General features: G+C 34.3%; 1 protein-coding gene and 1 long non-coding RNA gene across 13 annotated transcripts in view; one reads left to right on the top strand and one right to left on the bottom strand.

The window, feature by feature from the left end:
- DACH1 (dachshund family transcription factor 1) overlaps positions 1-27,938 on the bottom strand; it is a 384,976-nt gene that overhangs the window by 5,930 nt on the left and 351,108 nt on the right. The window contains exon 13 of one of the 12 annotated variants that reach the window (XM_083842836.1): positions 26,975-27,107. The exons of the other annotated variants lie outside the window; for them this stretch is intronic. The gene's annotated coding sequence lies outside the window, so the exon portion shown is untranslated. Of the gene's footprint in view, positions 1-26,974; positions 27,108-27,938 lie in introns of those variants that run through there. 12 annotated transcript variants of the gene reach the window in all.
- Positions 697-27,434, top strand: LOC310902072. The gene is made up of 2 exons (XR_014586466.1): positions 697-3,388; positions 19,670-27,434. It is a non-coding gene; the product is annotated as an uncharacterized lncRNA (long non-coding RNA).

The raw sequence follows: 27,938 nt of genomic DNA, 5'->3' as shown, positions 1-27,938 counted from the left end.
CACCCTTTTCCAATTTTTATTGTCTGTTTTCTATCAAAACTGCACAGGAAAAAAAAAAAGTGAAAAGAATCTCTCCCACTGTCACAGTGATTCTTATCTATTGTCCCTCTGGTTTTACATTTTGCTACCCCTCTTCCCCACATTTTTTTTTTTTTTTTTTTAGCAGAGCTGATGATGACCTTCCCACCACTTGGAGTGCTTCCACTCAGAACCATTCCCACATTCTCTTTGCTCTTTATAGTCTTTGTGTACTGAAAAAGGATTAAAAAAAAATGAGTAAGGCCTTAAATAATTTTTTATTCTTCTTTGATGCATGAAGAGAGCTACTAAAATGCTTATGGGAATTCAGGAGAGAACAAAACTTTGAAAGTGAACTTGGTGAAGCTGAAGGACTGGTAAACCATCTCAAAGAAAACCTGCAGCAAGTGCTGCAGCAAGCCAGAGCTACTAGAGGCTACAGTCACATATAATTCTCCTACACATTTTGAATAAACACAGTAGACATTTACAGCACTAAAGCTGTCTGGATACCTCTGTACAAGAATTACTCTGTATGTATACCAGCACTTTGGCGATCTTGAATGCTGACTTTCTAATGAGTGCTATGCATAATTCCCACAACTAAACATTAAGATAACCTACAGTCAGTAACTTGTATTTTATTTTACTATATTAGGTCTCCACATACCTTTTTAAATGAAATATTTATTGAAACATTCTGAATTAAAATTGCAGCTGTAGGAAGATGACTCCTTGTAGAAACCAACAAAAGATCAACAATCTGGAGAGAACAGCAGTACATTTTTAACAGCCTGATATATTTTACACTGCTTAAGAACCCTATCTGGCAGTGATAGGAGATAGGCAGTCAATAGGAGATTTTCATTATTAATGGAAGATGCTATCAGAACCAGTATTCTGTATCTATAGGCAATGAACAGTAATAGAAATGATCAGCTTTACAAAGCATCTCTCTTACAAAGTAGGACGATACTTGTTTATACAATTTACTGATGTTTATGATGGATACATACAATAAACATAAATCTTCCTGTTCTACTACCCATATGATAGACTATTAAAAGGGCATCATCTGTATTCATAATAGACTTAAAATGTTATATAGGAACTCAGCAGCTGGTCTAATATCATTGCTAGGCTTCTTATGAAATATTCTCTATTAACTTGTTTGACTAATTTCCTTAGCATATAGGAGAATGCAGGAAGAATTTGACATGACAATTTTAAAATCAATGCTGTCATGTTATGATGTAGATAAAGCACTTCCATGACTAAGTCATACTTAGTAAGCATTTGAAATATGATAATAATTGTAAATTAATTCCTTTATTTTCTCAAGATTAGTCACAGGAAAAATGAGGCATCAAATGAATATCCTTTTCTTTATAAAAGGTGGCACGTATTGTGCCAACACGGAAAAAGTCACAAAATGGAACTGCCTACCACCCTCTCAAAATAATCATGAGTCTGGGCAAAGAAGAAACAAAAATAATTTCTTTATACTTTTCTTCTAGTATGCTCCTGTCTGTAGTTGAGAATTTCATGTAGCCACTCATGAAGAATGTACACCATGTAAACAGCACTGTACTTCCAGAAATAAAATGGCTTCAAACTATGGTTGGAAAAAGAGAGGTAACTCCCAGCTTTGAAGAGGAATGATAACTTTGCACCATGTGGTGGCCAAATACTACAACTCTATCTGATTGGTGTCCCTTTTCCTTTTCCAGACCCTATTCCCTTCTTCCTCACTGTTTCCATCTCAGTTCTCACTGTCCAAAGGTTCTTCTAAATTACTGGAACTTCTCAATGTTGTTTTCAAAGCCACCTAAATCACTTTGCCTCTAGGTGTAGCCAACGTTCCTATCTGAATACGAGTGGAGCATTACCACTGATAGCCCTTCATGTTTTCAGGGATGAAATCACAAGCAAAATCTACAAGTCATGACATAACTATTAATCCTAAATCCCAAATCATGAGCATACATACCTCTGCTTCCTGCCTGCAGATCTGCTTTTATTTGGTATATGCCTACGTTACATTATTTTCTATTGTTAGCAAATGCAGAATTCATCTATATGCATAAAAAAAACACTTTAGGCAAAACAAATATGGGTTTTTCACATGAGCATAGATATATGAACATAAACATATACTACACAAACTCTCACACACACAGAGTATTCTCTAAAAATGTTTAAATAGTCAGTGTCCTTTTAGCTTGCTGAAAATTGTTGATCCATAGTAAATTATCTCAGAATTATATACTTTAACACATAATATAAATACTTAAAATATCCTTTCATTCATAGGAATTCAAGCAAAAACACAAATTGGGAAAATACTACTAAATTTCTAAACAGAATTGTGCATGATTAGCAGATTTTCATCTGTTTTAATTGCTCTTTTGCAAATGGCAGTGTTCAGCAAGATCACAAGCTCATGCTTGTAACTAAAAGTGAAAACACTACTACCGTTAAATCTCATTTGTTTTGGGCTGTGGGCTGAAATGACAGAAATTCTAGCCAGAGTAAGGGAGAATATTTTAGATCAACTCTTTGTAATTAAAACTTACTTTGAGGTTTTTGAATGAACATGCACTAGTAGTTATAAGGTCATAAATGTTACAAAAGCAAACTAACAGCAACAAAAAAAAATGGATCTGACATAAAAGTTTGCAATGCTGAAACAAATCATATGCCTTAAAATGCATTTCCACAGAGATGTCAACTTGGGGAAGATTCACACTGCTGTTCTATGGACAGCCTATAGTATATCTGTGGGCCTAACATTTTCTTGAGTTAAAAATATAAAGCCTCTCAAATATTATTCTCATTAATATGCATCCTTTTAAAATGATAAAATTCCACAATGAAATGTTAATTGTGATTTTAGTTGCAAACTAAATAAATCATACATTAGATGATAATTCATGTATTTCTGTCATTCACTGCAAATCACATCAGGGATGTTTGCCGTCCAAACATCATATTTTAGATTGTATTCTGAGAGCTGCTTTAAAAATAAACATAATAACAGTGATAAACATGACTATCATAAGAGAATACTACAGTCTTTATGATAATCTGCAAATCAACATCAAAGGTGTGATGTCACACCTGAGTTTAGTCAGTTGACACCACAGAAAAGAGTACTGAGGAAAACTCTCCACAGTACTTGGGTAAGGTGTTTCCTACAGTGAGGAGCTCTGGAATACAAAGGAAATAGGAAAAAAAATCACAGAATTTATGGCAGAGTGTCACAGACAGCTAATAGAAAGAAATCCACAGAGTTTTTTCGCTTTAAAAAAAAATGTATGAGAAGGAAAATGAATAAGGAAATCAGGAATCTCAGTGGAAACTTTGGAAGGTAAGATGTCAAGGTTTGGATATTTTTTTTTTGGTTGATTAATTATTACTGGTGTTATTTTTTGTGATTGTAATTTGTGAGTCATAGAACAGTAAATGCCAGCCCACAGTCCAGGAACATTTACAACAAACTAGACCCAATTTTTGTCACTGGAGTTCCTAATTACTATTAACATAATTTTGTCAAATATGCACAGGCCATTGACTGAGGTGATCTTCACTCAAAAAAGGTCTTAAAGATATTTAAATGGTGGACCTACTTAGCTATTTATGTTTTCAAAGTGAAGAACACCCATTTTAGATTGATCTCTCTCACATTAATAAAAATAGAACTGAAAGAAAGGACAGGATCTATATTAACAGCTCTGATTCAGAAAGTATCTCTGACTTCCCTGTTCACCTCCGTGTTCTTCTGTGTCTTCCTTTAATCTCCCTGTTCTTCTGTGTCTTCCTTTAACCTTTCTCTTCCTTGTGTGTGGTGATGTTTTCCGTCTGTTTTATTGTCCTTAGCAAGGTACAACACTGTTATAGCTGAAATCTCAAAGGGCTACATTAACACACACACACACACACAAAATAATAGAAAAAAATCACGCTGGAAGTCTATCACCACTGTTGGTGACTGAGCTGATGTGAACTTAGATATCTCTTTTAAAACTACACATTGCAGCACAAAATCCCCAGGACTAGCCCACGTGCTCACTAAAGAAAAAAGAAACTTTGTACTGAAATTCAATATACGCTCACCACTGCCACAGCCTATAGCCATTCAAAAAATTGCTAACACCAGTTCTAGTAAGCTGATGTAATGATGAACTTTCTGACTCTCTCTACAAGAAAAGACAGGGTGGTAAGTAAATGAAATAATTTATTGTATGTTAATGAAACTTATTTTATAACTTAAGAATCATTACAGCTCTCTTCCTGATCACTTTATAAGCTATAATGTAAGAGTGAAAAATATCATGATCCACCCTCAATTCAAAATTTTTGTGACATAAAAGGGGGCTACTTTTATCTAAATAAAAGAAAATCTGTTCGCCTGTGCTAAAGAACATAATAAATTGTGTTTCCTGTTAGGAAGTTGCTTTATCAAAAATGGCAGCTATTTTCTCAGAAGTTATTTCCAGGCACCTGTAATCTAATGAGGTTTGTCCGTTTCAAAGAACAGTTGTACGTGCATGCCTGAATGCACACAACCTCTTCAGCCTAGAGCTGATAAAAGCATCTGTAAGTCATAGCTCAAGCACATTTAAATTATATAACTGGTTGGTTTATTTGTTTTAATAAGATGGGGCAAATGTGAATCACAGTGTACTTCTAACCTTTTATTCAACCTGATGTTTTAATCATTTGGAGGAAGAGAAACAAAACAAACGAAAGGGATGGCAAACAAATGGTAATGATTCATGTGATATTTGATAAGACAGGAATAGGAAGTCCAAATAAAAGCAAGCATATTGTGACAGATGGAAGGGATCTAAGTCAAATTGTAACGCTTCTTTGAAAAAAATAAAAGAAGCAGCTAATCAAGGATAAAATCTGTTTTTTTATACTTTTCATATATTTTATTTAAAATAAACACAAAAGAGGATGTATTTCCCACCAAAGCAGGAAGATAAAAATGGGAGTATACATTTTAAATCATGAGAAAACCATTTATGATGAGATTGATTCCTTTTCAAAGTTTGCAGAGTATAACATAGAATATAAACCCCCACTTCTGTAAATGTAGTCAGGAAATCAACTGAACAGAACTTTCTGTTATTTTCCTTATAAAATGCAAAACACTATGTTGCAAGGGGAAAAGACCTCTCCCAGTACCCAAGGTTAATCAGAACACTGAAGCTTCGTGACTCAACACTGAAAAGAAGGGACAGATGGATCTATACTGTCCTGATATTGTTACTGTTTGGTCACGTATTGCAGAACATGGTTGAATCCACTGCCCTTTTCCCAAGTAGAAAAAGAGAGGTATAGGAGGGCTGGATCAACTGTTGAGGCTTTGAAATTTGAGCAGTTGAGCAGTTATTTGGGGGAAAAAAAAAAAAAGTGCTTATCCAGTCTTTGTGCAAATATGGGCGTTTTCACACTGCATGTTCAATAAACTCATGCAAATAGAAAGTATGTAAACATATTTGGCCAAACACTATCTTAGTTTGCCCTTTGTATAACACCAATAAATTAGTTTCAAATTTCCATATTGTTATTAATCATACGCCTTTCATTTCTCTATTTAACATTCATGTACAAATATATTTGTGTTAATACTCAGTGCAAATATTCAGGAGATAGAGATGTTCATGCCTTTCTTTTTAAAATAATAATTTATACTTTGGATATTTTAATTCTGTGTCTGAATTTCCAGATTAATAAATAAATAAATAAATAAATAAAAACATGGATGCATAAAAAAGAGAGTCTAAACACTTTTTTTTTTTTCCAGCTATTTTAACTATTGAACTTTTGGGTTCTTCTTTCAGAAATTTTATCATGTTTTTTAATCATGACTATATGTTTTCATTAAATCACTGAATACTGTGGGAGCAAGCAAAGGTCATCAATCTGATCTTCAGTAAACTGATAAAGTGATGGACTACCTGTATATGTCATCTTCTATTATTTAAAGATCATATAGAACACACAGAGCTTGCCATTTTGAGCACTTAAAAGACTGAACTGGCAATATGAGAAATTTTTTAAAAGAAATAGATTTTGAAAAATCACACTCTCTCTTATTGTTGCCTTATGAACTTAGCTACCTTTTTTTCCTATTCATATAAACAAAACAAAAGTACATCCAGAAAAAGACAACAGAACTGATTACTTAGAATCACTAAACCTAAGTATTGTGGTCACTTCTATTTTGGGGGTTCTTGGTTGTTCGGTTGTTTGGTTGCTTTTTGTGTGTGGCATTGTATTGTGGTCATTTCTTTTGGTAAAAAAAAAAAATCAAAACAAAAAATCAAAACAAAACAGAACACCTTCAATGGAATAATCATATGGAAAAGTTATTAAAGGATGTGGTCATAACTAAATATGATCATCATGTGAGCTCACTGTGTTCAATGCTGTTTGTATCACAGAGTGGATAATGCTTATGCTGATCAATCTGTCCTGCATTAAACAGTTTTAAATTCTATATAAAGATGTGTTTTACCTGGTATCGTATTTTTCCAAAAGATAAAAATCTTTCTTCACATATTTTTTTTTTAGCAAGCCAATTAACAAGAAAACTTGAATCTGACAGCATAAAATTGAGAAAGAGTTGAGATCTAAATACTGGAATGTAGTTTCTGACTGATACCTTTTTTTTTTTTCTTTTTTTTTCCCTTGTAAAATCTTGATGGAAACAGAAATTTTGAATTGTTTTTTAGTCTGATTTCTCTTTTTTCCACTTTTCTTCTCAAATCTGATGAAGGCAAGATATTATTATCTTTTCTAGAGCTTTACCCCAGACTACATGATAAAACACAAGAAAAGGCTTATTTAATACCTTACCTAATATCTTACCTAATACTCGTATGCAGTGTCTCTCTTCTGAGTCACAGAATCATAAATGTATATTATTATTCCCTACAAGCTACTTTTATAAATGAGTAAATTTCATTTGTTGTAATACCTTAATAACTAAAAGGTAGACTAATGTCTTGTCATTTTCAGATTAGAATTAAAACCCGCAATTAATATAACAGTATGATCCAGCTTGTATTTAATTCCAGTTTCAGAATGTCATTTCAAATGCTGCAAGGGTTATTCCACATTTCAATGGAAAATAGAGGCCATTTAAAGAGATTTTTCAGCTTTACTACTTACATTACCCTACATATATCAATTACATTATGTGTGGAATCCTATTCTAATATCAATATCACATGAACACTACATTTTTCTTTAATACCCAATCACCCATGTTCTCATCTGTGTGCTAAAACAGAATAAAGGCCCAATGTAAACCATGAAGAAATAGTCACATGTAAACCAGGAGGGAATGAAGCTGTAAAATATATAGATTGTACAGTGGCAAGCCTATGGAAAATCTATTAAGTATCCATGGGATATCAAAAGATATGTAACAAAGGCTTGATGCTTATAGGTATTTTGTATGAAAGCAAGCTTATGGCAGACAATGGAACCAAGCAGTCAGCTCTAGAACAGGAGTCAAGGTGACAGAAAACAAAACAGAAATCATGCCCTAAGAAATGAGCAGTGAACTGAACTCACACATAATCCTTACTATTAAATAGAAATATGAATAGATCCTAATGATGTTCCTGGGGCGTAGCATGAGCAACACAGCTTCAAAACTGAAAAAAAAAAACTTCAGGTATGATGAAGGCTTCAAGCTGAAAGATGTATATGGCGTTTAACCTAGTAGTCAGCTATCAAGCAATACTTAAGCAAAATGCTTTTACTCCTGTAAGGAAAGGAAAATACTAGCGTTTTAAACTATAGAAGAACTCTGTTTCTCTGACAAGTACTAATGCTGGCTCAGACAAAATTTTTTCTATTCATAATTCACACTAGTTCCCCTAACTGACTGTAATCTTCTGTCTTGGACATATCTTCACACATGTATTTAAGAACAGTGGTGATAACAAAACCTTTCCTACTCCCTCTCAGTGGTAGCATAATTTCAAACAGGTACTTCAAAATTACTATTCTTCCCTCCCAGAAAAAAAAAAAGAAATCAGTTAGCCTTAAGGCCAGGTGGTTTGAATTTGGCACAACTCTGTTTCTTTGCCAATAGATTCCTCAGGAAAAAACAAAAAAAACAACAAAAAAAAACTGTGTCATGACAGACTGTGTCCTGGATGCACCCCACTAGAGAAATCCCAGACCATATCCATGTGGAAAGAGAAGAGAGACTGGCTATATTAAATGCCAGAGCTATCTTTATCAGTGACCCTGGAATCAAGTGACTACCTTGGAGTCAGTAGATCTGACCTGCGCAAAATATCTGAAGTGTAAAATTTTCTTGCTTGGAAACATGATTTTGTCAAAACAGAGGAGAAGAAAATGTTATGTCGTGGTTGTTTTTTCTTTTTTTCTTTCTCTTTTTTTCTTCTTAGTTTTGCACTTAATACTATCTATTTTCATTAGCAACTTATTAATGGTGCTGTACAAAGCACTTTGCAGTACCTCTCCTGGAACAGTGGTTTAGTATGCTGATTACACATGCTCAGGGTGAATTTAAACAAGAATAATTTCAGAACAGGCTTCCAGTTTGATGCAAGGAAGAGAATCCATAACATGTAAATAAAACTCATTTATATGCTTATCATAGGAAGGAAAAACAAAACAAAAAAAAAAAACTGATAATTCTTTGTAAATACATTAAATAGAAGAGACACAAAACAAGTCTATTTTCTATCGCAAGAACTTGATTCTGATGTAACCTTCCAAGATGAGAGGTATTAAAATGGTCTTTAAGCTAATATTTGTGAGATGATTGCCTTCAACTGCAGATTTTAAAGCCCACTTAGTCCAATCCCTAATCTTACACCATTTTAGCAGGAAGTGAGGTAAGAACTGAGAATATCCTGAACATATATACTGAAATTCTGGTCCACTAAAATAGGCTTGGTTGTACATTTAATTTTAGCTGGAAAATCCAAGAGTCATAGGTTTTGCAATAATATGGAAAACCTACAGGGAAACTTGACTTTTAATTCCTAAAATTAGAATGCTTTTGTACACTGAATTTAAGATCAAACTTTGGAATTATTGCCCATTTGGAACTGGAAGAGAACTGATTTTTGTAACTTTTATTAGTGTTTTAGCATTTCAGTATTTTAGTACTGGGAACCAGATTGCTTATGATGGCATAGTCACTGCTGTGATAGACACTGTGATTGTCACAACAAATTTGATGATAGGGATGAAAATGGAACTGATCCTCTAGTCAGTTATACCACTTTTATGATGCTTCCACTATTTCCCATGAAGCCAAGGAGTCTGATCCAACCACAATATTTTTATTTTCAATTCATCAATGTGCCAACATACTGTACTCTCTTCAATACCTAAGAGTATATATCTTTGAGTCAGAGTATAAAGCTAAAAATGAGAGTAAATTATTGCTGCTTTTTATTTTATGTTTGTATTCAATATAACTTGATTACTTGAAAGGCCTTGTAGCCAGCATATTGCAGTGTGAAACAATATCATGAAAAATACATGTTGTTTAATGCAAGGGTTGCATGGACAGTTTGTTATAGGCAAAATTTGCAGAATCAACAAACGGACTAAATAAACAAGTCAAAATTTGAGTTATCTCACATAGTATTACATATTTTTAACAATCTTTATTCTAATTTTATGCTCATAAACCAGCACTGTAAATTTCTTTGTCCTGACTTCATAACAGTTTGTTTCTAAGGCTAGCTATAACATTTTGTTCCATCTTTTCTAACGACCATGACAAAACACACTATTATGTTATGCAGCTTTTCTTAAGCTATTAGAGACTGTGCCTCTTAAATAATAATAATAATAATAATAATAATAATAATAATAATAATAATAATAATAAAGGCTGACAAGAATAGAATAGGATTTTTTTTCCTTTTAACATTACTTATACACATTTTCTGTTTCTCAACCAGGAAAAACAAAATGACTTCATATTATCATTACATATGTTGCTGTTTAACAGGATGCCCTTCAGGTGTTATGGAACCTTACAGTGACCAAAATATTTCCTCAGAAGGGTTGAAATACTAGAGATTTCTTTTTTAAAGCTAGTGATCTACCCTGTAGAATAATTTTTCCTCTTTACAAGCCATCTGGCAGTTCACTGGAAGAATATTTGAGATATATATAACTTGAGATACTAATAAAGATGGGTCATGTTCCATACCAAATCCATTGGAAAGGTCAATGCTTGAATTTACAAAGCCTAAATTGTTTGATGTTATCATTCTTAATTATATTAATATAAATACAATCACTGCTGGAAAACATCATTTTAAGGATTAAAAAAAAATAATTGTTTTGCTGTTTTCCAATTAGGCAGTTATATGAACATTACAGACATATTAGGAATTTATCTTAAAATATAATACTATAAATATTTCCTATTTCTGAAGGATATTTTTTTTGTGTGTATGTATTTTGTTTTTGTTGTTTGTTTTCATCCTACTGGCAAAGAGAAATGATGAAAATTAGATCTTTGGCCACTATAAAATTACATTGTCAGATCCTTGCCTAGTATAAATTTACATAGTTTCTATAGGCAAGGATTTCTTTCCCCTTCCCCTTCCCCTTCCCCTTCCCCTTCCCCTTCCCCTTCCCCTTCCCCTTCCCCTTCCCCTTCCCCTTCCCCTTCCCCTTCCCCTTCCCCTTCCCCTTCCCCTTCCCCTTCCCCTTCCCCTTCCCCTTCCCCTTCCCCTTCCCCTTCCCCTTCCCCTTCCCCTTCCCCTTCCCCTTCCCTTCTCTCATCTCTTCACATCTTGTCTTCACCCCTCTTCCCTTCTATCTCTCCCCCCTCTCTTCCCCATCCCCGCACCCTCCCCTTCCCCCCCCCATCCCTCTCCCCCTTCTTCATTTTTTCCTTTTCCCTTTTCCTTTCCCCCCCTTTTTTTTGAACACATAGAAAAGTAATACAGTAACTGAAACAAAGTGATGTTTTAGGAAGGTGGTTACTTCTCTAACTCAATACAGTACAAAGGGTCGTCTACCTGATACAATATCACCATACATTTTTATTTACATTTTAAGTCTAGCTGCTTGTTTGTCTAAGTGAATGTTTGCCCATATTACATGATTATTGAATTCTCATTCTTAACAGCAGGATTTTGGGGTCCTGTGTCAGGGAAGCGGGGGGGGGTGGGGGTGGGGGTGGGGAGCAGATGGAAAGGGTGTGAGGTGGGGGAGCCTCAAAGTTTGGACCAGATGACCTTAGAAGTCTTTTCCAACCCAAATGATTCTGTGATTCTATGACTTTGGACCATACGGTTAGTTTAGGATTATAGAAGTAAAACTACCACTTATTACACTAAAACATTGCCGCTTACTAATACATCACTTCTGATCTAACATAGAATAACGAAGGTAAATGAGTCTATTAAATTTTTCTCATATGAAAATCCAGGCAGTCTGTCTTTACAAAAAATTATGGCTCTCAAGTCTTTCCTTATGAGACACGATAAAATAGTTTTCCCTTTATATTACCCTGTGCTAGATTTGAAAGTAACTGTAATTAGTTTATATTGGTCGTAAATTGCTGTTTCTCGTATCACTCTCTTCACCACTTTTTTAATCCCCAGGAATCTGATCAGTCATCAATGACAATATAAAAGCAAAAGTTAATAATATAACCGAACTTCTATTACGCCTTTCATCCAAGAATCTAGAATACTTTACAAACATTAAGTTTCACAATACTCTTGTGAGATACCAAAGCATTGTTTTTGCCATCAAGAAATCAGTAGATAAAAATTGTATAAAGATCTCATTGGTTCTGGCTTGAGGCATTGGTTGAAACTTCACTGAAGCATGAAAAAAATGAGCTGTTCCTCTACTATATCATTCAACAGCAAGACATCAGACTCAAAACATATAATTAATGCAAACAAATGATATGATTTTAATTCTGAAAATGATATTACTTAATTATTTCTTGCTGCAAAATGTGACATAAACAGACAGTGACTCCTTAGCATTTACTTATCATGACTGCCATATCCTATGTTTATCCTTTCCAACTAGATTATCTTGAGCTACTTCAACTGTAGAACTAACTTGTAGTATAGAAAATTAAAATAAAATCAGTAAACAGAAGCTAAACCAACCAGTCACAAATAAGTTACTTTCTCACCTCTAGAAACTGAATTCAGTATTTCTGGAATGTGACTCAACTTGCTAAATTTGTTTGTAGATGTCTACTGAAGGGTACTCTACTTATGCTCCTTCCATAGACAAAAGATACATATAAACACCTATTTTATGAAGTAATTAACTGTACTGTAGATGTTTCTCTCCATTCTTCCTATAGAAGGTGTAGGGTGACAAGCACAGATGCAGATGTCTACATTGTAGACTTCTACACTTCATCAGGTTAATTCCAGACCATGTCTTGTTTGCAAGCAATGTTACATTTAAATGGAGAAACATTTACCAGTTGTCCATTACAAATTATTGATGACATCGTAATACAGTTACATTAATACGATAAAACTATATTAGTAATATGATACCATTTTCCTATCTAGAATTTTATGAGATTGTCCTCCACCTCTTTTTCAACCTCTCAATTTATATCCACTTTTGTTCTTATTTCAGAGGTTTTGGAATGTTTCTTTTGAATCTTGCTTAATGTATTGTGCCTCACATGATAGCATCCATTTGAAATAAATGTTGAAAAGCTTCAAGATTAATGCAGAATTCAAGTCATCTTTTCTACATGCTTTTTTTTGTTATGCTTTATACAACTTTCAGAACTGCACAGATAAGTATAGAAACATTACTACGTCAAGTAGACAAGAAATTGTTATACATTGCTATGTTTCCAGAAATGATGCACAACTGCTCACTTCCAACATTGGTAGTTACAAAAACTGACTGAAATTCAGCTGCTTATACTGTTTCCTGTCACAAGCAATGGTGACATTCTGAGGCAAGTAAAAATGAGAATACACAACCAATAAGGTTCATCGAAATAATTTCCAACATCTACAATGTAGAAAGCTGCATTTAAAATACATTTTTAGATTCCCTTTGTAATCAATAAAGGGACTTGGAAGGCATAATTCATTTTCCTCAAAGACAGTCGTGTCTATTACTCTCCACTGCGTTAAATAGGAGTCCAGCCAGCTAGTTCAGATGAAGACATCTACCTCACAAATATATGAAGCAAAACATTTCACTTCCACCAATATTGTTTGGGTATTTTATAGATAATCACTTTGCCTCAGCAGCTATTCCACTAATTCCACATCTTTATCATACATAGCAATATCTATACTACCATTATAGTATCTATCAGCAAAGTTCCACTATATTTTATCAGTTGAAAAAAGTATAGGATAATGTAGCAAATATATGAGTCTGTATACAGTCTCAATAACTTAAACATCCTGTTTCTTTATTTCTTTTAAATACTTAGTGCTGTGTCCTAAAAGCACTCTTAAACAGCTCCTACTTTCCTATCTCTGCAGGGCTGGCTTTCCACAGTATTGCATGTTTAAAATGAATTCAAACACATTAATGTGTTTATAAACTCTCTGTTCAAGGATTTAAGCATATGCTGGCGTATTGAAAATGAGTACAAATCCCATTGTACTGTTTCATTGTGCAAATATAGTTTATTTGTATTCTAAATCCCCAAACATTTCCTTACTTCAGGTATACTTTTATTATTCCAATAATATTGTACTTATCCTTGAAAAAAAAAAAAAAAAAGAAATTTCACAAATCTTATTACATACCATGTTAACATTTGTATAGAAGCTATTTTATTTTAACTACACTTTGTATTCTTTCTCCACAGTCACTATTTCCAACAATATTAAGTAACTGACACATTACCTTGGGATGCTAGGTGGTCTCCTTTTTAAGTAATAGCCTTCACCTTTGTCCCTAAAAACTAATCATTGTCCTCTTAGATTTATTTATTTATTTATTTATTTATTTATTACAGAAATAGGTTTCTGCAATGTACTTTATTTCTTTTTATCTCCTTACACTTCTATATTCAAATTTTGCGTAAAACTTCATATTTTTTTTTCCACTTCATATTCTCTTTCTGAATGGCTAGCTATACTGTCTTAGAGTTGCTGATACTCGCAATCTGTCATTTAACTAGGTCCCCTGCAACTACTGTTTTTTGTAACTGTTACTGTCATCAGTCTTATTCCACACTCAGTCATTAAAAGTCAGATAGTAACTCGCAAACTGTTTTTCCTCAGTTGTTAGTCCAGCAGAATACAAACTAACTCCATGTCATGTACAAACTCCATCAGTATTTTAAACATTTTCTCTTTTTTTTACCTGAATTTGGTGATATAAAAGTTGTTATCTATCACAGGGTGACACTGATGAAAATACCAAAAAGTTTACCTTCTCATTCCCACTAGTAAAATAATAATAAACATAAAAATAAACTAAAAAAAAATAATAATAACAGGGAATTGAAGTCATGTAAAACCCTTTGAAAACTTAGTGTATAGTGAACAGGAGCTCTCAAATTTAAAATGTTGCTGGAGTCAAAATGATGTAGAATGCACAATAATGTGTTTGCTTTTCAGATACTGTAGGTCTGAAGAGATTTTTTTTTTTGTATACTTCAATTATAAAAACATTTAAAGCATACAAACTTGTGCAATTTTTATTTTAATGAAGATGAGAAGTTCATTAACGAAGATAAATATTTCATTAGATGTTAAATAAAACAAAGAGATTTTTTGGCCTCTCAGCACAAAATTCCTTTGAAAGATTAATTAATACATGCAAATTATGCAAATTAGACCCATGCAAATATTTTATGAAGACAATTAAGGGAACCATTAATTACTGCTTTTTTTGCTTCAGTGAGATTCATTCATTTAATTTTAATTTCACTTTAACTGTTTTGATGTATAATCTTGCAGCTAAGAACTTTATCTTTCCTAGTGGGTCACTTAAACTTATAAATTTCATCAAGTGAGCAGCAACAGAAATCTGTAAAGATATTCTCTGGGCTGTGTCTAGTATCAAGAGAAATTTTTGACACAGTGCACTCCTAGAAACTGCAAAACTGGAAGGGAATGTGAGCTCATTCTTGGACAAGGTTCAACTGCTGGAAAAGCAATTAATTTGCTTTGGCTGTGCTAATATAGGGGAATTAGAAAGTGTGACACAAGACAAATAGAAATAATTAGTTCTCCAAAATGATGTTCTCATTAATATTGTTTGAACTGTAGAAATAAAAAACATTATTGTGGCATGTCTGCATTCTGTCCCTAGCCACAGGAGGTAGAAAAATGCAAGATACAGCATTTTTTCACCTTTGTAGTTTGTATGGTAGTGGCATTTATTTATTTGTTTATTTTATTGTAGGCTTAAAGAAAAGATAATTATGGACCTAATTCTGTTTTCTAAAACCTACTGAGCTTGTATAGAGCATAAGAAATCCCTAAGTTTCTTAACTCTTTTCCTCATGAACAAATATGAAGCTATAAATATAACTGGCTAGGCTTTTGATGACAATACACTCAAGGTGCTAAATTGAAACTTTGATTTCAATATTGTTCATTTAAACCATATTTTATGATATACAATATTGAACACATAATATGCTTATACTGTAGTTTAAGCTACTACAGCAAAAGATCGCTCTATCAAGAGTTTATGACATCCTCTCCAAATATAGTAACATAAGTTTTCTTTTTCCATGAAGTGAATACATATGCTTGCATATGACAAACTATATAGAACTGCATTTTCTGTTGCTCTCATTCTTAACATCTATGCCCGTTCAAACCAGGTTTTCTACGAGCAGTGAAAATCACTAGGTGGTACTCTTCACAAAAACAGACTGTTAGAAGGCTGCTAAGAACACTTACTGTATTTTATAGTTTGATGCAGAAGTAAAAGTAACATTTTATGACATCCTCAAAATATTAAACTCCCACCCCAACCCCACCCCTCAAGTGATACGCCTCCCAGCTTTCTACCAAGATCCATCTGAAGGCACCTCTCTGTGATAGTTTTTTCTGTGTATGTACATTTTGTCTGGAGTCAGATATTAAACTGCAGTGATTTAATTTATTTCTTCTTTCAGTTAGGTAGCAAATCTGCAGCATATGACTGAAATTGATATTTTTTTCTTTAAATATAACAAGGGGGGAGAAAAAATTGTGGCCATGCCTATCTCCTCTTCCCCCCCCCACCTTTTTTTTTTAATAGGATTACTGCCTATAATGCCATTAAGAAAATTCTAAAGCACAATTATCACAGAGGTTAAGCAAAAATGTCCAAGAAAATTTCTATAGCTCACAGCGTATAAATGCTATAAACACCATCCTAACCTCAGGGAAATGCACTGAAGGACTTTAACTTGAAGTCAGAACCCTGGAAACTTTGCTATTCTTTGAATAGTTTTGTATTCTTTAACAATGTGGATATAATACTACCATGTTGCTAATTTTGTAGGCATGAGCCAGTTTAATACATGGTTGAATGACTAGAATATTTCCAAAATACAGAGGTGTCTTCCTTGACCATAAGTTCTCTTGGCAGTCAGCTTCTCTGCAAACTTTTGTTAAACGTGGCTGTCTTGAATGACTTCTTTCTTGCCAAGTCTTGCAGCTATCCACATCTTACAACTCCATACCCCACCTCCTAGACTTTTCTAGGCTAGCCTTTAATACAAAGTTTTTGGTATTCAGATACCATTCTCCCTTTGTTAGGATCTTATTCTCCATCCACATGACTAATCTCTTTCAGTTTGATCTTTTGGGTGTCTGCTTCAACTTTCTATTTTAGTTTCTCTGGGCTGAGCTCTTCCTCCCAGTGTCTCCCTCTGTGTGGTTCATATCTGAGTAATCTAATCCACAAACTCAGCTATCATATCCATGTTGGAAATTAACATAGCTCTTCCTTCGTATTCCAGACCTATTCCCTTTTCTTCTAAAATCTCTGCCTGCTTTTCTGATTTTCTGTGTAAATATTTCTATGGTTGGGAAAACAGAGGTGGTAATCTTGCAACCCTTCAGAATCTTCCTTCTCTTCCTAGTATGACACTTAGTCACCATGAACCGCTCTTTTCATCCTGTCTGTCAGTTGAAGTTCAAAATCAAAGTACCTTGCCTGTTTGTCACTTCTGGATCTTCATTACAACATAGCATTTAAATTTATTTTCATAAAAAGCCTCTGCCCCTCATCTCCTGTCCTCACTAGCTATGAATTCACATTCTGTTTCTCCTCATATCTTGCCTACTAAAGTTTATTTTCTGTCAGAGTGGTATAAACAAAACCATATGGCAAAAATATTTTCCTAGTCCACTCTTTTGAATTGTCCCTTGCTCTTAATTCCTTCACTGGTTCTTCCTTTTTAACAACTAGAAACACAGTATTTGAATGGTTTTGCCTTACCTTTCACCTTGTGCATTACTGCTCATCAAAATCCTTCAAATCTGAGTGATGCTTCCAAATAAGCATCCTTACAGGATTGTTTTGCTGTTGTTGAATACTATACTGTTGAATATATTGTGAATACTCTTCTGTATAAATGATCCTTTGATTCTTCTTGTTGGCATAGCATACTTAAGGAGAACCTTGCATTTGATGTCTAAACTTAATTAAATGTTACATCTGTGTGTGATTTGACCACTTGGAAAAGAAAGCATATACTGATGCATGCATGCTTAGTCTCTAGCTCCTGACATACAGAAAGCTAATACTGGTTTATCTTCACTTCTGTGAGTAAGAGTGTAGCAGGTATTGAGCCTGTCTGTACACCAGAAAGCTGAAGAAGGAAATTCAGCTGAGCTCTGGGGTTAGGAATCTGGCAGATCCTATACAAATTAAATAACCCATTCCTCATTAATTTACTCTAGTTTCACATCTTTTAAATGCCTTTATCAAAGATATTTAACCAAACTTGTTATATGTATGTAGCTAGAAGTAAGAGAATCTAGAGTTTATATTAGATCTTTTTATAACAGCTGAACACATAGGTCCAGCTTGACATGTAAGAGGTAATTATAACAAACGGAACAATAATCAAATAATACTAGGCAACATATGTTGTTGGATTTCAAATCTATGTCTAACAATGAAAAGACCTGAAAAGACTTATACCACGTGCACTGTGTCATTACTCTGATATTCAGAGTTAAGCCATCAGTCTGAGAAAGCGCAGAACAAGCACAGATGATGTGTTACATGTATTCTGCTACCATGAAGTCTTGGAACATAAATATTACCACCAATATTCAACCGGGGAAATTCCATCTAGTTTTGCATATGTCTATATAATGAGAGAACATGAAGGAACATATAAAAGGGAAGGCTAAAATATGAAGGGCAGAATAAAAAGTTAAGGTCTTGCAAGATTAAGTTCAGTCCCCGATCTGCTACAGATTTCTGACATACCTATGATCAAGATCCTTAGCCTCTCTATAAAGGTAGTTGCTTTATTCTTCATCACAGGAGTATTTTCTGATGTGAAGATTGAATCCATTAAAGATTGCAAAGTTGTTCAGACATTACAATGATAACATTTGTGTTGTCTTCCAAGTTACACCTGACATAGCTCAAAACAGTTTATCTGAGACAGACCACAAGGCTGCAAACTGGAATTATCATTGGAAAAAAAGGAACTATGTTCACTAAAACATGTGTTCATGCAGAAACATTATAATAGATAGATTATCCTCTGAAAATATATAATATTAAAGACTATTTTTGAACTAGTTAATTTTGGTAGATTTATGAAATTAGTGTTTTCTCACGGATATGTCCACATTCTAAGAACCTTTATTCACAAACATGTTTTCCTTCATATTGATTCATGATTTTATTTTGTTTCAATACTTATATTTATTCTACCAATTGAAAAGAATCATACACTCTTAATAAATGAATTCTCTTGAATCTCTGCAAAAGTTCACCTTTACTTTTTTAGTTAATTCTTCATATTACTCATGAAATCTTCACAGTGAAATTACATTTATTTTTTATTTTTTGCAAATGGAAAAAAGAAAGCAGCTGTGAAAAGATTTCAGTGTTGAAGATTATTCAGAGATATAAAGATGTTTTCAAAGAACTGAGAAAATATAAAAAATATTCTAAGTCATATTAACAAAGTTCTGTGCTGACATATTCAGACCCAATTCTCCACTTGGCTAAAGCTTATCTGAGCTTAAATTAGTCATATATGGTAAAAAGTATCAGAAAAAGTATTAGAAGATCTTTTTAAAAGTCAGTGTGTTTGAGCTTTTTTTAAAAAACAAACAAACAAACAAAAATTTTTTTTTTCCACATCTCACATTTTCATATCTCAGCCAAATGCTATTTAAAACACAAAACAGTCCATAGATAGGAAAGCAAGATATACAGAAATTATGCCATGAATGTTTGTATGTTTCCACTGAAAATGTTTTGAGGAAGAGTAGCGTAACCCTTCCATTTGGAAAAAATGTAATAATAAATAACATTTTATTCATAATATGTAATAAGTCAGAAACTTGCATTGACTGTTATCCTGAATGTAATATGTTCTTAGTTGTTCTAAATGAGACAAAAGGTTTTGATTCAACAACTTCAGTCAACTTTCTGTATTTTGTGTGTCTTCCAGTTGCTGCTCCAGAAAGTCCTGGATTTTTCATACGCCTGATTAACCACAAGTGGATGTCTCACATGCCCTGGAGAATCTCAAATCTGCCTGAATAATTTTTTTTAAAGATTTCTAAGATTAAAAGTTAAGATAACAGTATCTTATCTTCTCTCTGAAACCTCTTTTCAGAGTTTCAGACAAGAAGAAATGAGATGGAAAATTGATGATGGATGTATCAAAAGAAGCACGACTAGCAGGTCGAGGGAGCTGATTCTCCCTCTCTCTCTGTCTTGTGAGACCCCACCTGGAGTACTGTTCTCAGCTCTGGGGTCCACAGCACAAGAATAACATAGAAGTATTAAAGGGAGGGCCACGAAGATGATCAAGGGGCTGGAGCACCTCTCCCATGAAGACAGGTTGAGGGAGTTTGGAGTTGTTCAGCCTGGAGAAGAGAAGGCTCTGGGGAGACCTAACTGGAGAGTTAAGTCATTAGGAGTTAGGGAGACCTAGTGGCCTTCCAGTACCTAAAGGGATCCTAAAAGAAAACTGGAGAAGGACTCTTTATCAGGGAGTGTAGTGAGAGGACAAGGGATAATGTTTTTAAACTAAATGAGGGTAGGTATAGAACTTCTCTCCTCTCTGGGTGGTGAGGCACTGGAATAGGTTGCCCAGAAAAGCTGTGGATTCCCCATCCCTGCAAGTGTTGAAGGCCAGGTTGGACAGGGCTTTGAGCAACCTGGTCTAGTGGAAGGTGTCCCTGCCCATTCAGAGGGGATAGAATTAGATGGTCTTTAAGGTCCCTTCCAACCCAAACCATTCTATGATTCTATGATTAGATGTCTTCCATTACATGGCTTGCTAAGAAATTATCCGTTTTTCTTGCTTCAATGCAGGTGGTGGCTAGCAGTCAGAAAGGGCCACTGACCAGGCTAGATGTTTTAAATCTGATTGAATTTAAAAATTGATTTGAATTTGAAATCTTGAATTTTGACATTTATTTTGACCTACCAAAGCTTCAAACACTTTCAGGAAGAAGACTTGGATCTCCTTGTGAAACAGATTTCCTCTTATGCGTGTGAAAGAGATAAAGTAACTTACTTGTACTAGAAGTTCTCTAAAGCATGATACTTTTAGTAGAACTGAAAATTATTGCTGTTATTTTGACATAGGAGTTGTCTCCCTCTTGTTTCACATGACAAGTTGTAACAAGGAAAGCACAACTATTAGAAAAGTCTTAAACTGTTCAAAATTTTGAGGTCTGTTGACCATGTAATCTTAATGAACTCAAAGAAGAATGCACCACTACTACTGACAGGAGAAGATCCCTTATAAGAGGATGATACACAAGCAAGCGGTGGGTTTTGTTGTTGTTTTAATCTCTATGGTAATTTAAAAAAAATGCCAAGAAAAAATCTTTATGACTTACTTTACAGCTGACATAATGCCACTTTCCAGCACTGGTCTAAAAAGTAGTAAACACATTGGGGGGGTGGGGTGGGGAGGAAAAGGGTCAGCCCTCTACACAGTGTAGAGGCAAACACTGATAAACAGAGATTACAGTCATCAGACTTAGCTCTCCCAACATAAAAGGCACAGGATTATAGTTTCATTGTGAGTGAACTAAAAATCCACTTTGTTTTTATCTGTTTCATGATAGGCTATAGAAATGCCATTTCACTGAAAAGCTGTTGGATTTTTTTAATCAAATTTTCATCCTGCTTTTTAAAAATGTCTTTCAATTCTTTCTTTAGAAGTAAAAAAAAAAAAAAAAAAAAAGTGATTCCAGATGAAGAGACTGTGTTAGAAATGCTTATTTTTACCAGCCTGTTCAGGTTTGTGTTGCCTTCTGAGGGTGAAGATGAAGGGAACGGTGTAGTTATTGTAAACATAAATACATAGGAAGGTAGCTTGCAATGCCCATCTTTCGCATGTAGCAAGATAACATCAGAAGTCTGTTAGGTAAGAACTCAACCATCTGTCCTTTGAATAATATGAACTTGGGAGGAAGTAAGAAATTAATGAAAATAAAAGAAGTCATTTCTATATACAGCCTTAATCTCTTTGGTCATAGTGTGTTTTATTTAATATTCTCATTGTCCTGAATTTTCCCACTTCACTCTGTTTGTGCTTAGTCATTAATTTTAAAGTTGTTTTAAAATTGCAATAAGGTACCATGTTGGAAGAAAGCCCTTGATTGATTAATCATTTATCTCAGTAGAAAAGCCATGAACATATTTGATTTCCAGGAGCTTCATACATACACAGATATCAGACGGCATGTAAATTGAAATAAACAGCAATATCAAAGAAAATGTGAAAAAGCGTATTTAAGTGTATAAGTGTTAAATGAGGGAGCTCTAAAAGAATGCTTTGCAACATATATATATAACTTTTTTATTAACTCTGTGCCCTCCCTTTGCCTTTTTGGTGATAAATAACAGCATTAAGTAGCTTAAAGTTTAAAGGTGTAGCTAACAATGACCTATGAACACTATGAAAGAGTTGTCTATTTATAGGTTACAGCCTGCAATCAATACCACCTTCTGTTTAAGTTAATCAATGTTGTCTTTAATTGATTAGCTTGGGTTGAAAACCTGCCAAAGTGCTGGACTGCAAAACAGGTGGATAGAGAATGTACTTATTACGGTTTCCATGCACTGTAAGATAATTCAGTATTTCTTCATGGTCAAGGAAATACGAAGCAAAATAAATCTTTACTGTATGTTTCCTCATTGAGTATTCAGATATCAACTATAAGAGACAAACTGGCAAGAGGTGTTGTAAATGTCTAATGTACAATCTAGATTTAAAATCTGAACTATACTGGACTGTGTGCCAGAACAGATAAAAAATTAAAATAAAAATAAGATAAAAAAAAAAAGGAAAACAACTGCCTTTATAACTTGTAAGCTTGTAAAGCTAGCAAGCTAGCAAGCCTCATTCTTCTCAAGGAAAATAAAATATTTAAATTTGGGAACAGGAAGAGAGCCCCACTCTTTCTGAAATGTATAAAAATTAGAGAAACTATTTGCAAAGATATTCCTTCTGCAACAGTAATGAAATTCAAGGTGGTGTACACAGATTAATGTTGTTATTTATTATGTATATAATTTCACTGAATTGCGTAGCACTGTACAGGTGTGTGACCTGTAAGTGCATGACCCTGACATTAATACAAGGTGCTACACTCTGCAGTCAAAAAGCAGCTGAAGTTTAAGGCACTAACAAGAAGGAAAATGAAGCATTATAAGTATACATGACTGCATATAGGAACAATCTTTAATGAACAAGTATTTTAAAGACTGAGCGAAAAATTAAAATAGAATAGGGTGGACCAGCAAAAAGGTTTTAGTAAAGCAGCTCCACTATATGGCCCTGAGGGTTAGATGCTGAACTTCTAACAGCTTCCCTCCTCTAACACCACTAGATCTGAAAATATCTTTTTTAAGTATAAGAAAAATGAAAGAGAAGAGCTATCCTTCAGCTTCTAAAATTGAACAGTGCACATGCATACGTTTTAACTGATGCATCAATTTGTTTGACAAACTGGCATGCACAGGAAGATCAATAACAAGACAGCAGACATCTCTTCCTAGTGGGTCACTGTGACAGCTTTGCTCCATTCTGTTGTCTTTTTTGCAGTTTCCTGGTAGGTCATCTCACTACTGAATAGAACACTAGACTATTCCTAGAATAACACTAAGGAAGACAATCACATTACAGAGACAGTCATATCTTGTGACTGCAGTCAACCAAAGCTGTACACACTGAAACTGGTTTTCTTACTGAACTTCAGAAATCTTAATAATGGAAAACGTAAGGAAGAAACCTAATAAACAGACAAGAAAAATAAAAAGTTAAAAAGAAAAATGCATAATCTCTCTCCAACAGATTGCTGGGTTGTTGAAAGCCACGCATGGTGTGACAAGACATGGTATTTCATAAATATAGTCAGACCTTCTTAATGTTTGATTAATTCTAGGCTGAAAAATCATTTTTGTGGGTTTTCCTCGACAAAATAAATAGAAATCATTCAGTACCTTTTTTTTTTTTTTTTTTTTTTTTTTTAATCGTGGCCTAATGGAATAATCGGCTCAGTAGCATGAAAATAAAGGATGAACTTTACAGTAAAGTTCATTGCCAAAAAAGTCCAATGTTTTGTCATTGCTGCATTGCAGAACCTTTTTACATTTTTGTGGGTCTAGAATAGTCAGCTGTTTGTTTCCATAAACAGCCTAGCTAAGTAGCAGATGTTTCCTTGGGCAGTTGTTCAATCTATCTAGAAAAAAAAAAAAAAAAATCAAAAAAAAAACTCTTTGCCTTCCAGGCTTCTGACAGCTTTGTTTCCAGCTCCTGGTTTCTTTTCCCTGCTGAAATGTTCAACCTTTATAGCAGGCCTGCACAACAGGTGGGCTGTGGGTCTCTTGCATCTTGAAAAACCATTTGTTTGGCCCATGAGCTGCTGAGAAACGTCATGTACTGTTTGATTTGCCCAGCTGCCAAGAGGCAGCAACAAGATGTCCAGCAGAAAATGCACATCTCCTAACTTGTCACTGATCCCTCAGAATGCGTGTATCTCCTAGTCAGCCACGTGGTCAACCAGCAGACACATACCTCCAGTTCACATACACACTGTGCCTCACAGGTCAGGGGCGGGATGGTACTTAGTCCAGAGGGAAAAGGAAAATGGGAAAATAACAATAGGAAGGAAGCTGAAATAATGTTCTTATGGGTTAGCAGAGAAGCAGTGATGTCACAAGGGAAAGTGAAAAAGTATTTTCACTCTGAAAATGACATGATAAATCCGTTTGACAACCCTGGCTCTCCAATAAATTCAAGCACCTTTCTCCTAGAAGTCCCATGCAATAATAAATGAATAACAAGACATAGCATTTACTAAGCAGCAAGAAAAATGGAATAACTGTTGAGAAAGTACCAATTAAATCAAAATTCAGAATTTACAAGTTTATGTGTGTATATATATTTAAAATTTCTAAGATGTTTTATTGAGAGAAAATGCAATAAAGAAAGTATAAAGAATCAAGTACTTTTATTTTCTTGGGATTAATTAATTAGTACTGTAGAGAATATATGACCATTAGTTTGCATGACATTATACAGTTGGATGACCTCATCTTTGAGGAACTACGGGACAAAATGGAATTGTTTCTGATTAAGAGGAAGCAGGACAGAGAGAGGAACAAACATAAATGAAACGACAGGAAGGAGAAGCCCTGGGAGAAAGATGGAGTTACTGAAGGAAAATGACTAAACAGAAATGAACTTACACTGGCCATCATAACCAATACCATGGGAAGAATAAATGAAGACATGTCTAAAGAAAAGACATTTTAGTTAAATTGACTGCAGAGAGAATTGATCTCTCACTTATCTGAAAAGAAATAGATGTCCTGTCATTTGAGGATATTAAAAACTGTTTTCAAAAAATAATTAGATAATTTGTGAGTAGTCTTGCACCAGAATATGTGTCCAATCTATGATTAGTAAAGAACAGTAATCTTCTTTAAGTCTACAAACGTAAACTCAAATAATATTTAGAGAAATTAGGACAATAATTCTAATGCAGTTGGACTTAGAAATAAAAAGAGAAAATAAAATAGGACTAGAATAAGTGACTGAGATGGGCTGGACAAACGGACAGGAATCAGGCACTGGAAGACACTGAGAAGGAGCTAGTAATAAGAAACGTCTGGCTGACAGTAACTGAGACTAAAGCTGGGGAACCACATGATTTGGACTCACTAGACAAGAAACAGGACCTAGTGGCTGAAAAGAGAAGGAAAGACATAGGACAGGAAACAGTGCAAGAAAGTACTGTGAATTTATCTGAAGAGAAGTCTCTTAAAGGGAGAAATCTTGACAAGTACCTGGATAGGTGGCATACTGATAGATATTTGGAAATGTCTGAATCTTGAATCTTGCTTAACAATAGGACGTGCAAGAAGTAAAGATGTTGGAGTTATGACTGGATATAAATAGAAATCTTCATTTAAAAGCCTGATTTGTATGAGACACCCCCTAAAAAAATTATATATATATATATATAACAAAAAATAAAAAATAAAGAGAGAGAGAGAGAGAGAGAAGAAAAAAGATTATAAGGCTTGGATAAGGATATTAGGACTAAAACAAATGGCAGAGACCGAGGAATAAAGAAAGAAAAGCAAAAGAAATCTTGATGGAGACACCTTTAAAAGAGCTATGGGTTGCAAGAAAAATGAAAGGAAGCATGAAATGTAACCCAAGATTATACTCATTTATCTCAAAAAATATCTGTAAAACCCTCATGTCAAAATGGTCGTTCCTTAGACCACACTACTCATGATAATTTATTACAATTCATCAGTTACTTTGTTAGTTTTATCACTGTGAATCTAAAGATTCAAGTCCAACTTTAACCGTAAGGTTGTCAGATATCATCTCACTGTGAAACTTCTGACTTTTTAGTTTACTTGTCAAAAAGGTAAGGCAAGACACTCAACTTCTAGGAAATGCCAAAATTAAGATTTAATATATGAAAGAAATTGAGAAAGTCTTTCACACCTTTCCTGTAAAACATGATGTCTAATGATTAAAATGTTGTATAAAAAGCAGGTAATATATATAGCATGAGAACACACACTGAGCCCTGGAGATAAAGAAAATATTGGGTAGATATCCATTTATTCAATTCCATCCTTGTCCCTTGCACTGGATGAGGTACTGTGCAAAATACAGTATCTAATCACATAATTAAAGATTATATCATGATGAATACACAAAGACAGCTGAACAAAGGTGTGGAAGACAACCTTAATTCTGCCATTTCCTAATTTTGGAATGCTTGACTTTACAGCCTTGATAATAGCCTTTTCCAATAATGTTTTTGATCTCATAAGAAATATCACATATTTAGGCATACTTTTTTCCAAGATTTTTCCATCAGAAATAGAACTGTGTGCACAAGCCTCACAGAACCACAAAAAGTTCTTTTTCAATGTGGAAGTCCTTTAGATGTCTATCTTTCAAACACATACATAGCAAGAAAGAATCAAAGAGTATCATTTGCTGAGATTATTACACTGATTTTGCTTGTTGAAAAACAGATTTAAAAAGTTTCAAACCAATGCAGACAATAGGTTAGGTTTTCATACAAATGACTGAAGCTGTATCTAAGCAATTTTTATTAACATTGAGGACAGCTGCAGGACAGCTTTTTTCCTAGTACTTAGGCAGTAAAATGTACACATTAGGTTCCTGGTATAAACAAAGTTAAATCATAATTTCTTTCTCACTCTTCCCCTGTAGCCTTCAAAGACCTTAAAAGTAACTTCATATAGGACTATGCAGTCAGTATGCTGAGTTGCAGTTGCTCTCTTTCTCTATGCCTGGATCTGTTCAACATTTCCATTTCCTGTCTTGTCCTTTCTGGGAGGGAAAAAACCCCTCTGCTTGCTTGCTGATGAGATAAAAAGAGTTTGAGAGAGACTGAGGATGGAGTAGAACAGATGGTCCAGGAAACTTTTGTACGCATGGTAGCTGAATGGCTTTTTTACAACAGGAAGAGGTAGTCTGAAAACATTTAACATTATACCTTACTGTGCTGTTAATATCAGCCCACAGAATAAATGAAGAACTAGGATAAAGCCAAGAAGAAACAGTTTGTGGGAAAGGACTTAAAAAGCATAAGTTCTTTTTGCTAAGGGACAGACGAATAGTTAACAGACTCATTTGGAGAAAGGCTGATAATCTGCCACAAGACAAAAAAAAAAAAAAAAAAAAACAATTTGCAGCAGAATAAGAACTTGGTGTATGAAATTTCATTTGACAGAAAAAAAAAAGAAAAAAATGAACAAATTTTGGGCTAGAGGAGAGTGTAGTAGGGAAAAACTGACAGAAATAGTGGAATAGGACAGGAAAACTTGGAGGACAGGCAAAGCGCAAAGGGTCTCTTGGAAAACAAAGAGACATTTTGGGAAAGAAAGCAATAATAGGCCTGAGAATTCATGGAAACTGAACAGGATGAGGAGGAAAGGCTGTTAGTAGTGAATGATGAATCTGGCTTAAGAAGAAGCTAGCATAAGGGTATGCAGAATTTTGAAAAGAAAACAGAAAAGTTACAGGATGAAGCAATCACTAGAAATTAGGAAAGTGAAGAAGATAAGCAAAACAGCAGCCTGAGATAGAGAATGTAGTTAAGCTTCCTGTTCTTATCAGGACGATTTTGGGAAGAAAGCACTGAACCAAGAGAAATTTGGGAAAAGGAAAAAAAGAGAGCCCATATGAAAGG

The sequence above is a fragment of the Anser anser genome (assembly GCF_964211835.1).
Source record: "Anser anser genome assembly, chromosome: 1".
NCBI classification, from domain to species: domain Eukaryota; kingdom Metazoa; phylum Chordata; class Aves; order Anseriformes; family Anatidae; genus Anser; species Anser anser.
This window is presented reverse-complemented; position numbering and strand designations above follow the sequence as displayed.